Here is a 12069-nt window from a genome sequence, read left to right as displayed (position 1 = left end):
AAGGATCATTGTCTGACCAACATAATAAGAAGTTTATTGCTTCTAAATAAGATTAGATGATGTTGTTATTTATTGTTTTTACTATCGCCATTTTGGTTTCTTGTATTTTGTGGAAAAACTAAAAAACTAACTTCTACTTCTACCTTGATTATTCCGTTAGGCCTATAACTATTTTTGACATATTTGTATGGTTAATTTAAATGGTAAAAACTGTTTACTTTTTCTAGACTCCATTTTGTGGTATCACTCTAGGTATTCAAAATTTCTCAATTTCTAGTAATTTACATATTTGTCCATCAACCTTATTGACTTTGTTATAAGATCAGTGATTGTTATGGTTAGACATATTTTAAGACTGACTAACTAATCATCTATGAGATGAAAAGTTTAATCCTTAATCAGAACTTCTCTTTCTAATGAAATTGTTAAAAGTGATCTCAACCTCAATATTTTTCACAAATTCAATTTATTTCCACCATAGCAATGTTATATCTTGCTGCATTTCCTCTATTCTGATCTTGATTTACTAGAACTTGCATCCTAACAATCGGAAAGTAATAAAATAATATTAGATAAAAAGAGGAAAGAATCATAAAAAGCTTAGATCTATCTGACTAGTCAAAATAATAGAAAATTTATTTTATACATAGTTGAATCAGTTCATTTTTTGTGAGACTATCGTAAGTAGAGGTGTTAAATATCATATCGGATAACTTTATATCAGAAGATTTATAATTTCCTATCTTGAATAAATTTTAATACCATTAACATGTATAGTCAAAAGTTCTAAAATTACAATAGTTCATCAATTTCATCCATTCACCTTTATCACCCTACTCCATTATTATGAATTACCATCATTATAGTCCACCATTATTAAAAATCATCATCAACCACTCACAACTATCATCCTCAACCACCAACACAATCAATGCTACAACAAGTAAATAGTAACACGAGCTACTATCTACAATTATTATTGACATCAATCACATGTGTAATAAAACTATTTAACAATATTGAGAATCACCATCATAAATTATCACTATTTATTGTCAATCATCGTCATCGTTCACCGTAAAAACTTATTAGAAGTATCATCCAACTATTAATCACCGCCAGACTAGCTTCTACTACAATCGTTACAGATATATCTATTATCCATAACGCTATCATTAGTCAATATACAATCCTTAACTAACATTCATTACGACCATCACTAGCCATCACAATTACCAATAACCACATAATTTTGTAAAAATATTTTATTTATGTAGTATTATATTAATTTTCTTTCATTATGTTTTACCAAGAATGCCTTAAATAACACCTACATTATTGTTGGAATTATTGTAACAAACTCATACTTTTTGAGGTTCCTATGACCCCTCTGGATATTTTTGTTTGAAACATTTTCTTTTGAAATTATTGGGAGATTAGCAAAAGAAAACCAAAACTTTTTTTATGTTGTATATAAATGCTTGTTGATTAATTGTAAAAAAAATTAAAGTAGTTCAATCATTATCACACATTTAAACTATTTTGTTGCTTATGTTCATTCTCAATAAAAGTGTGAGAAACACTTCTATCCTGACAAAATAATTCAAGGAGAGCCTCTTCTCAATAAAAGTGTGAGAAACACTTCTATTCTCAATATATATTATCTTGATTTGGAAAGATAATATATATGATATCAAATAAAAAGTAGAAAGATGCCTCTTCTTAAATGTTTCGGTTTTGCTTGTTGATCATGTGCATATGATTTGATTGGAGAGGAAAAATACAGTAATCTCATAAAATAGTAGAACTTCAACAATAAGCACTATTTTGATTTTCCACGAGTCAGTTGTTGTAATTTTTTTGAAGTCAGGACTTGCTATGATAATTACTAAGTTGAATTTTTATTCCTATGGATTTTGTTTTTATTGTACTAGTAGAATGAAATTTGATTGTTTGATGTTGTTAGATCTTGAGACTCTATCTAAATTCAATTCTTTTTTATTTTATTTTATGATTTATATATTATCCATTTGGTATATAAAATACATGTCTATTACAAAAAAATACCATTATATGATAAACCTTATATTGTATATGTCAAAAGTCAAAACATTAGTATGCACTTGCATTATTCCTAAATTTTACTTGAGTGAATTTGGTACGAAGGAAAATATTTTCCATAAAAATATTTTCCAAGAAAATAAGTTGGTTTCTCATTTATAAAAATAAATTTTTCTCATTCATATTGTATTCAGGTATAGTAGGTCCCATAAAGTGTATGATTTGTTACACAAAATTTGAGCATAGTTGAAATTTCATTTAAGCTATTTTTCATAAATTTTACAATTATTAATATTTTTAATATATAAATCCTTTTTATATATTAAGATGTACAGTAATAAGTAGTTTTATTATTCAGTATTCAAATGTTAATGTAAAATCTTAGTGTTGAGATGTCTATTCAATGATTCATACACATCTTATAATATAATCATAAAAATAAAGATGCCTTAAAACTTTTTATTGAAATTATTATTTTACTTTTATATTTACGTATATGACTGTAGAATGACCTCATTCGATATTGTACCTAGGTGATATCTTAGTAATATTCTAAATCACGTGTGGTTCACTTTTAAATGAATATAGGAATTCTCTAACAATATGGCACAATTGAAGAATTGAATTTAGACATATTAGGTAACTTTTAAAAGTACTATGTTCTAGTTTATAGGAAACACTTTTGTTTTTAATCAGTCCCAAGAAAAATATCTATGTTTAATTAAACATTATCTAGTAAAAAAATGACACAAATTGAAAAGGAAGGAGTATATATTTAACTTATTTTTATCTGTATGACAAATGTTTTTAATCTAGAATATGTTTTTTTAAAAAGAAGAAGATGAATATCCATCAATCATTTTCATTCCTTTAACAAATATCAGTGATGATTGTGGTCATGCATCTCTTAATTACATTAAATCTATTGTATGTATGATATAAAGTTTTTCCTAAGCATAAATGTCTTTCTAAACAAGTAATACTTTTTGGGAGGACAAATTTTAAAAGCTTCTTTATCTAAGAAGCTATTGAAATAAGGCCCAATGTTCAGGTCTATCACTAATTAAATTAATATTTACCTTAACAAAAATTAAAAAAAAATAAATAAATTGGCAAAACGTGAGATGATTGATCTCCTCTTTCAAATAGAAGAATAAAAGCAAATGATTAGATAAAGAGAAGAAAAAAAATCATGAAAATCTTAAATCCATCTGACCAGTACTTGTAATAAGTTTTAAAACATTGAAATCACCATGCTGTTCATTGCACTAGTATGTGAAAAATTCAATCTTGTTAATATTAGTATAACTGATATAAGAGAAGATCATTTAATATAATTTGTTCATGTCGTTTTGTTATTTTATAGATCTATTAGTTTAACCATGTAAAGTCATGCAAAGTGAAGGTGTTAAGTATTGTATGGAAGAAAGATTACTCAAAGGACATGCTATTCTGTAGCATAAATTCAAACTTAACTAAAGATATCATACATAATAAAAAAAATTAATATAGGTGATATATACTAGTGAAGATAGGAAAGTAGGCATCATATATTCACACTTAATTAAGATTTAACATTAATGAATCAACTCTGAACAAATAAGAATGTATTTTTTTGCTTCACCATAATGTACATTCTTGACAATACAATTATTAAATGGTTATGGAATAGCAATGATGATTAATATCTTTATCAAAGACTAATACCATTTACAAGTATGTGCAAAGATTTCTTAAAAGAAAGCAATTCACAAATTATATTTATTCACTGCTATCACAATTTCTCTTTATTGTCAATTACTTTCATCATTATCAATCAAAATTAACTACCAAAATAAACTACCCACAATTACCATTTTTGTGACAGTAATTCAACAAACCACCACCACCCACAATTCAAAAATTATTATTTGCATATGTAAATCATTATTATAAAAAGAATCATCTTACAATATTCATAGTCACAATCCTAAGTCATAACTAAATATTGTCAACCAACATCATCAAGCACCACAACTATTAGTTATGACTATATATTGTCCAACTATCAATCACAACCAAACTACTACCACCAACTTCTACCACCACCACCACCAGTTGCTACTATCCACAACATAAGAATAATTTAATGCATCTTCCTTAATTTAAATCCACTAGCACTATACCTAGCAATCACAACTATTAATCACTATATATTTTTAAATTTTTATATTGATGTAATATAACACAAGTTTTGTTTTATAAATTTTAGGTAAAGTAGTTTAATGACACATTTACTTTGTCCAATTTTGCATGTTAATCGAAAAATTAAAAATAAAGGGGTTTGACAGTTATCACTCTTACAAATTTTCCCAATATTTTTGAAATTTAATCTCATGAATTATTATATTCTTCCATAATCGAGTTTTGTCTAGTGTCACATTGGATATATATATATATAAAATATACTTTTAAAAGATATTCAAGGGCATACTAGGTACTGTATAAAATATTAGTTTATTACAATAAATTTGCTAAATAGATTAGTATCATATTATCCAGAGGTGAACCCATGATTTGAAGGCTTAAGGTGAACCAATATAAACATAACTCAAATATAATGTTTAAGCTAAACTTTTGAAGGCTTTGGGTGCACCAATATAAACATAGCGCAAATATAAGGTCTAAGCTGAACTTGAAATAAAAATACGCATAAGTGGGATTTATTTCTATAGTAAACCTTCTAAAGATGCTTATTATAACATTATTAAGTCATGATAAATAATTATAATCAACAAGAGATTTTCAGGAATAAATTTATTTAGCTACTCATAAATTTGAGAGTGTATACCTGATTTTGTAGATTCGTAGCTCCAGTTTTTTCCATAGTTAATAACATAATTAGTTAGCTAGTTCTGATACCAATTTTGGGGGTGGAAGCGGATTTGTAAAGAAAGAAAAAATATTACAGAGAGGAGAAGATGATGGAAGACTGTTGACCTATATCTTCTGGGATTATCATTTCCTGCGTTAGCCCAATTTTGACTATCTGGATCATTGGCTTTATTTCATCATAGAGTATCTCCGCTGGTGCTGTGTAGAATCATATGAAAAATAAATTTCCTTTTGTTATCTTTTTATATATTAAAAATGCTTTGTGGACCTCTGGGATTCCACTTATTTCTTCACCTGTATATGTATAGACTGTATTTAATAATCCATAGTTATAACAAGTTTTTACTAGGTTTGGATTAGTTTTTGGTTGTGCAATTAACTTGTTATAACCTTGTAGTTTTTGGGTTAGGTAGTCTTGGGTTTTTTCTAATGTCGTGGTAGATTTAGGTTTTTGATTCAAAAAGTTTTGTATCTTGTATAGGTTTTCAATATATGTTCGGGATAGATGGTTATATATTTTCTTCTCTTTATGCAGGCTAGCTGCATACGTAGATGTTTGTGGTGTTGAATTATCTATTATCTGTACCTTTGGAGTAAATGGTTTGGTAAATACGCTATTTAAGTTTGTGATTTTTAGGTAATTTACAGTCTCTAGCTATGTGTCCTATCTTTCCGCAATTATAACATGTACATTGGGATATTTTTCTTTTAGGTCTATATGGTCTTTTCATTTTATTATTTTTTACATAATACCTTCGTCTTGGTTGTTTATATTTATACTTAGTTTTATTTTTTCTGCAATAAGATTTTCATCAGTTCTAGTAATCTCAATTTTAAATGTAAAATTCAATAGGTTTTATATCAATCTTCTTATTTCTTTTGTTGTAACTGAATCATCTATATTTTTGGTTATCCACCACTTTACCTGTGTGTTATCTGTTCTTACAATAAATTCTATCTTTATTATTGGCCGACACACTTACTATTTACTTTACGACTTTTATAATTGGCTTTTTATAGCCGACACAACACGACAAAAATAAAAGACTATTACTTTGTACATATGGCTGATATCCAGCCGACACAAAAAACAAGATACTTTTTTTTTGACATAAATAAAGCAATATTACTATGGACAGGAAATATATCTAAACAGTTAATAGATAACAAAATAGAAACAACAAAAACACCAAGATACATAAAAAGAACATTCGTAGGAACAACAAAATTATGGATAGAAAATCTACCCTCAGAAAGTTTAGAAGTACTTAGAAATGATAAGAAAATGGATGGATCCTCATCAGCAACAAATATAGATATACTAGACAAATATGAATCAGCAATAAGAAGTGAATTTGGAGGTATGACCACGGATATAAGCGAACAAAATACGGAAAAAATAATAAATAGACAACTTATGACAAAATTAGCTATATATAAAATGTGTTATATAGAAGAATATACTTGTGCATTCAAAGAATATTATTACAAAGCTAAATACAATTTAGACGAAGCAAAAGAAATAAGAAGACAATATTTTAAAAAAATTACCAGAACCATTTAGTACAAAAATAATAAAGGAATGGTAGATACTTTAGGAGCTAGAATAAAATTTCTATCTCAATGGTTTACACAATTATGTGAGAACCAAAAAGAAAAATTAAAAATGGTAAAAGTACTAAATAAAAATTTATCATGTTGTAAAAATAAAATGGCACCACAGTTTGGGTGTACAAATAAAAAAACAAAAATTCAAAAGATATAAAAATTATAGAAAAAATAAAACTAAGTATAAATATAAACAACCAAGACGAAGATATTATGTAAAAAACTATAAAATGAAAAGACCATATAGACCTAAAAGAAAAATATCCCAATGTACATGTTATAATTGCGGAAAGATAGGACACATAGCTAGAGAGAGTAAATTACCTAAAAATCCAAAAAGAAAACAAATTGCAGAAATAGTTATAGATGATGACGAATATATGCAAATAGAATACATAGACTATGAATTAAGTGAAAACGATAGTATATATGAGGTATCAGATATATAAACTGACAATGAAAAAGAAAATAATAATATAGATAATAACGAAATAGATGAAGAAATATAATGATTGAAGATGAAATAAAAATAATATCCAAGGAAGATTATCAAAATGAAGAATTATCAGAACAAAAAATTATATTTGATAATACAATATTTGAACAAATAAAAGAAAAAGAATTAGAATTAAGTGTTGAAAAAGTACTTGAAATACCTACTTTATGAAATTGGTTTAAAAGACAAAAAGAAGAATACTATGTAGTTAGTCAGAAAGAACATATCATAGATTGCAAATATACAAGAGGAAAAGCATATATACCTATACTAAATAAACGAACAATAAACAAAGAAATACAAGATATAAAAGCTAAAACATCAATAAAATATGTACATTTAGGAGGAACAGAAATATTAATAAAAGCTTGTTTTAGAGAAGCCAAAAAAAGAAAGATTAAGCACTTCAAGCGTACCAAATACGTTAACAAGAGCTACCTCATCAAGAATGAGTACATCTAAAAGGAATTATGAAATCCCACAAAACTTATTAGATAAGGAAGAAATAACACCATATCATTATTACATAACAGGAATAATAGACCAAAGAAAATATAAAATCTTAATAAATACAGGACAAGAAGAAAATTACATAACAAGAGAGTTAGTATTAGAAGAAGAAATTACAAAAACAGGACACATATGCACTGGATTACCTAGTGAGATAGTAAACACAAATGAAGAAACAACGGAAAAACAAATAATTATAGGAGGAATACCCTTAGTAATACCATTTAAAATATACCAAGGAAACCATAATATTACATTAGGAATAAAATGGCTAGAAAAAGTTAAACCGTACAACATAGAAAATGAACAATTAACAATAACTTGTCAAAATAAGAAAATAATTATAAAAAGAACAAAATGATTAATGAAAATATTTATACTTGCAAAAATTATTGTAGAAGGATATCACAACAGATATTATACTCCTATGATAGATAAAGGAGCAGAAGCGAATATATGTAAGTATAATTGCTTACCAGAAGATAAATGGGAAAAATTAAAAACACCTATGGTAGTAACATGATTTAATAACGAAGGAAGTATGATTAAATATAAAGCAAAAAATATAAAAATACAAATATGGGATAAAATACTAACAATAGAAGAAATGTATAATTTTGAATTTACCACAAAAGATATGTTGTTAGGAATGCCATTTTTAGATAAATTTTATCCACATATAATAACAAAGACACATTGGTGGTTTACCACACCATGCGAAAATAAAATAGGAGCAAAAAGAGTAAATAATAAACAACGAAAACCTATGGAATGGATAAAAGGAAGTGAAAAAATAAACCAAGAAATGGAAAATATAAATAAGAAACAAATATCACAATTAGAAATAATTATATTTACAATAGACAAAGTTAAAATAATTAATGAACAACTAGAACAATTATACAGTGAAAATCCATTACAAGGATGGGAAAAACATAAGACAAAAGTAAAAATTGAATTAATAGATGAAAATAGTATAATAACACAGAAACCATTAAAATATAACTTTGATGATTTAAAAGAATTTAAAATGCATATAGATGAATTATTAAAAAATAATTACATACAAGAAAGCAATAGTAAACATACAAGTCCAGCATTTATAGTTATAAAACATAGTGAACAAAAAAGAGGTAAAAGTAGAATGGTCATAGATTATTGTAATCTAAATGCTAAAACTAAAACATACAATTATCCAATACCAAACAAAATACTAAAAATAAGGCAAATACAAGGATATAATTATTTTAGTAAATTTGACTGTAAATCAGGATTTTACCACATAAAATTAGAAGAAAAATCTAAACAATTAACAGCATTCACAGTACCGCAAGGATTCTATGAATGGAATGTATTACCATTTGGATATAAAAATGCACCAAGTAAATACCAACATTTTATGGATAACTGTTTTAACCAGTTAGAAAATTGTGTTGTATATATAGATGATATATTACTATATTCTAAAACACAAGATTAACATATAAGATTATTAGAAAAATATGTACATATAATTAAACATTCAGGTATAAGTTTAAGTAAAAGTAAAGCAGAAATTATGAAACCACAGATAGAATTTCTAGGAATACAAATAGATAAAAATGGGATAAAAATGCAAACTCATATAGTACAAAAAATAATTACTATTGATGAAAATATAGATACAAAAAAGAAATTACAATCATTTCTAGGATTAGTAAACCAAGTAAGAGAATATATACCAAAACTGGCAGAGCATTTAAAACCACTAGACAAAAAACTCAAAAAAGATGTTGAATATCATTTTGACAACAAAGACAAAGAACACATAAAAAATATCAAAAAATTATGCAAAAAATTACCAAAACTATATTTTTCCGATGAAAGTAAAACATTTACATATATAATTGAAACAGATTCAAGTGACCACAGTTATGGAGGAGTACTAAAATATAAATATAACAAAGAAAAAATAGAACACCATTGCAGGTATTGCTCAGGATCATATACTGAAGCACAAGCAAAATGGGAAATAAATAGAAAAGAATTATTTGCATTATATAAATGTTTGTTAGCATTTGAACCATATATAGTTAACAATAAATTTATTGTAAGAACAGATAACACACAGGTAAAGTGGTGGATAACAAAAAAGATAGATGATTCAGTTACAACAAAAGAAATAAGAAGATTGATATTAAACATATTGAATTTTACATTTACAATTGAGATTACTAAAACTGATGAAAATCTTATTGCAGACTACCTCTCAAGAAAAAAATACAATTAAAGATCTATTGGCAATGATGACTAACCTATGCCAGAAAATAGAAAAAATAGAGATAGATGTACAAAATCTGAAAGCTAATAGTCAGCAGCATGACTCTAAAAATGCGGAACTACGTTGTTCGGCAGACGAAAAACAGCCAGAACTAAAAGGAGACGTTGGGAAACTCCTTAAAACCCATGACATTACTGATGTTGCAGGTACAAGCAAAGGAGCTATGGAGAAACCTACACCAAAAAACACAAACTTAAATAGCGTATTTACCAAATCATTTAATCCAAAGGTACAGATAATAGATACTTCAGCACCACAAACATCTACGTATGCAGCTAGTCTGCATAAAGAGAAGAAAACATATAACTATATATCCCGAACATATATTGAAAACCTATACAAGATACAAAACTTTTTGAATCAAAAACCCAAATCTACCACGACATTAGAAAAAACCCAAGACTACCTAACCCAAAAATTACAAGGTTATAACAAGTTAATTGCACAACCAAAAACTAATCCAAACCTAGTAAAAACTTGTTATAACTATGGATTATTAAATACAGTCTATACATATATAGGTGAAGAAATAAGTGGAATCCCAGAGGTCCACAAAGCATTTTTAATATATAAAAAGATAACAAAAGGAAATTTATTTTTCATAAGATTCTACACAGCACCAGCGGAGATACTCTATGATGAAATAAAGACAATGATCCAGATAGTCAAATTGGCTTAACGCGGGAAATGATAATCCCAGAAGATATAGGCCAACAGCCAGAGATAACAAGAGTTGAGATACCCAGTTTCTATGCCAATAAAAGGATAATTGGATTATCAACTATTATACAAGAGCTAGCAAATAACTATCTACAAGGCAACGCCATATGGAGCTACTATTCGAGAGATCACTTAATGATATATGCCAATTCGCGAGAAATAAGACAAGCAGATATGGAAGAAGTCCGAAAATGGATTTTGTTCCTGTTAAAACCAGAAGCTACGCCAACAACTAGAGCAATAAAGCAAGGATTCATATCCAAAGAACTGATGACAAGATATTGCAAGCTAGTTGGGCACAAATACCCAGACCATATTTGTTCAAAATGTAACCAAGGGGATGACATAATCCGTGAGGTACTTTTAGAATAAAAAAAAGTGTATCTTGTTTTTTGTGTCGGCTGGTTATCAGCAATATGTACAAAGTAATAGTCTTTTATTTTTGTCGTGTTGTGTCGGCTGTAAAAAGCCAATTATAAAAGTCGTAAAGTAAATAGTAAGTGTGTCGGCCAATAATAAAGATAGGCCACTAAGTTTTTTTTTAGCGTCGGCCAAATGTAAAAAGGCCAAGTGTATGTGCTAGGCATAACTCCCAGCGGATTCTCAACATTCACTACTACAGGTCAAGGATAACTTTTGGACACCACATCTCAACTGACGAAGGGTATCCATCCTCCAACCTACATCAAGAAGCTCTCGGGAGGTAGTGAGGTTGCTACTAAACACTTCATATCAAGTCACAATAAGTGTCACCCCAAAACTCCCCTTTTCATTCACATTCGTTAACTTCATTCATTCATTCAATCAAAGTGTGAGTGTGTGTGTGCATATGAACACACCTGGCAAATAATCCTCATTTCATTTACGTTTCATTCTATACATGCTTAGACTTTCTTTCATCACATGATGCACTTTGATATTCTTCACATAATCATATAAGTTATTTAGACATAATCCTTAGCATACCTTTCATAACAAGCTTTATAAAATACATTGACAAAAATATCTTGATTTCCATCTTTATTCACACAATATGTCTTCATGGACTCATTCACAATACACAAGTAACTACACATTCATACAATTCAGGTAAACACTGCATCCAAGAAGGTGGATCATACCACTCAAGAGCATTTCATAATTAAAACTAAACAACATAACCAACTTACCCTTTATTCCAAGATTCCATCACCTATAAAATTTTCCTCAACATTTTATTATAATACAGCCTTAGGGAAGTATCTAAAGAACAATATAATTCATAAGAAACCAAACTTCAAATACTAACAATGAATGCTCTTTTAACCCATTTCTTAAGAAAAAGTTTGATAAAAATGTTTAACATGATTTTATTGAAGTTTCAGCATTTAAATCATCAATTAACCTTAGAAAATCATTTTAAGTCATTCAAAACATTTTTATAAAAGAACTATATTTAGAGTTAAAGATAAAAGAAGTTAGGGTTGAAAACCCTTTTTGA

The 12069-nt window shown here is 27.5% G+C and overlaps 1 pseudogene; it reads left to right on the top strand.

Moving 5' to 3' along the window:
* The first annotated feature begins 2782 nt into the window (after positions 1 to 2782).
* LOC138349030 (uncharacterized) lies at positions 2783 to 11690 on the top strand (annotated as a pseudogene).
* The last annotated feature ends 379 nt before the right edge of the window (positions 11691 to 12069 follow it).

This window comes from Solanum lycopersicum, chromosome 6, assembly GCF_036512215.1.
Source record: "Solanum lycopersicum chromosome 6, SLM_r2.1".
Lineage (NCBI taxonomy): Eukaryota > Viridiplantae > Streptophyta > Magnoliopsida > Solanales > Solanaceae > Solanum > Solanum lycopersicum.
Note: the sequence above shows the minus strand (reverse complement) of the source record. Positions and strands in the feature narration are given on the sequence as shown.